Below are 1,722 nucleotides of genomic sequence, written 5' to 3'. Positions count from 1 at the left end.
AGCACGGGTGGTCGCACCGAAAGCGTCTACTCGCCTAACTCCGGGCGATTGCGCCTCTCTCGAACCCGACCAAGTACTTGGGACGGCGCTGCGCGCCGCCGGGACCTGAGAGGGTTTCGAGGTGTATTGTGCAGGGGAGCTCAGCCTCCTCCTGTTTGCAGAATGATTGAGCGGACGCTTGCGTGTTCGCGCGGGCCCCCGGGACACACTCCCGGGCGGCCGGCTGCTCAGCTCTAGTTGGCGCAGCTCCCTGGTTGATCCTGCCAGTAGTCATATGCTTGTCTCAAAGATTAAGCCATGCATGTCTCAGTACAAGCCGCATTAAGGTGAAACCGCGAATGGCTCATTAAATCAGTTATGGTTCCTTAGATCGTACCCACGTTACTTGGATAACTGTGGTAATTCTAGAGCTAATACATGCAAACAGAGTCCCGACCAGAGATGGAAGGGACGCTTTTATTAGATCAAAACCAATCGGTCGGCTCGTCCGGTCCGTTTGCCTTGGTGACTCTGAATAACTTTGGGCTGATCGCACGGTCCTCGTACCGGCGACGCATCTTTCAAATGTCTGCCTTATCAACTGTCGATGGTAGGTTCTGCGCCTACCATGGTTGTAACGGGTAACGGGGAATCAGGGTTCGATTCCGGAGAGGGAGCCTGAGAAACGGCTACCACATCCAAGGAAGGCAGCAGGCGCGCAAATTACCCACTCCCGGCACGGGGAGGTAGTGACGAAAAATAACGATACGGGACTCATCCGAGGCCCCGTAATCGGAATGAGTACACTTTAAATCCTTTAACGAGTATCTATTGGAGGGCAAGTCTGGTGCCAGCAGCCGCGGTAATTCCAGCTCCAATAGCGTATATTAAAGTTGTTGCGGTTAAAAAGCTCGTAGTTGGATTTGTGTCCCACGCTGTTGGTTCACCGCCCGTCGGTGTTTAACTGGCATGTATCGTGGGACGTCCTGCCGGTGGGGCGAGCCGAAGGCGTGCGACCGCCTCGTGCGTGCTCGTGCGTCCCGAGGCGGACCCCGTTGAAATCCTACCAGGGTGCTCTTTATTGAGTGTCTCGGTGGGCCGGCACGTTTACTTTGAACAAATTAGAGTGCTTAAAGCAGGCAAGCCCGCCTGAATACTGTGTGCATGGAATAATGGAATAGGACCTCGGTTCTATTTTGTTGGTTTTCGGAACCCGAGGTAATGATTAATAGGGACAGGCGGGGGCATTCGTATTGCGACGTTAGAGGTGAAATTCTTGGATCGTCGCAAGACGAACAGAAGCGAAAGCATTTGCCAAGTATGTTTTCATTAATCAAGAACGAAAGTTAGAGGTTCGAAGGCGATCAGATACCGCCCTAGTTCTAACCATAAACGATGCCAGCCAGCGATCCGCCGCAGTTCCTCCGATGACTCGGCGGGCAGCCTCCGGGAAACCAAAGCTTTTGGGTTCCGGGGGAAGTATGGTTGCAAAGCTGAAACTTAAAGGAATTGACGGAAGGGCACCACCAGGAGTGGAGCCTGCGGCTTAATTTGACTCAACACGGGAAACCTCACCAGGCCCGGACACCGGAAGGATTGACAGATTGATAGCTCTTTCTTGATTCGGTGGGTGGTGGTGCATGGCCGTTCTTAGTTGGTGGAGCGATTTGTCTGGTTAATTCCGATAACGAACGAGACTCTAGCCTGCTAACTAGTCGCGTGACATCCTTCGTGCTGTCAGCG

General features: G+C 53.4%; 1 non-coding gene across 1 annotated transcript in view; it reads left to right on the top strand.

The window, feature by feature from the left end:
- The first annotated feature begins 247 nt into the window (after positions 1 to 247).
- LOC124769747 overlaps positions 248 to 1,722 on the top strand; it is a 1,909-nt gene continuing 434 nt past the window's right edge. Inside the window, exon 1 of the ribosomal RNA XR_007013045.1 lies at positions 248 to 1,722. This exon is cut by the window's right edge and continues 434 nt beyond it. This is a non-coding gene — a ribosomal RNA (small subunit ribosomal RNA).

The sequence above is a fragment of the Schistocerca piceifrons genome, unplaced genomic scaffold, assembly GCF_021461385.2.
Source record: "Schistocerca piceifrons isolate TAMUIC-IGC-003096 unplaced genomic scaffold, iqSchPice1.1 HiC_scaffold_71, whole genome shotgun sequence".
Lineage (NCBI taxonomy): Eukaryota > Metazoa > Arthropoda > Insecta > Orthoptera > Acrididae > Schistocerca > Schistocerca piceifrons.
The sequence above is the reverse complement of the archived record's forward strand: the minus strand, read 5'-3'. Positions and strand labels throughout refer to the sequence as shown.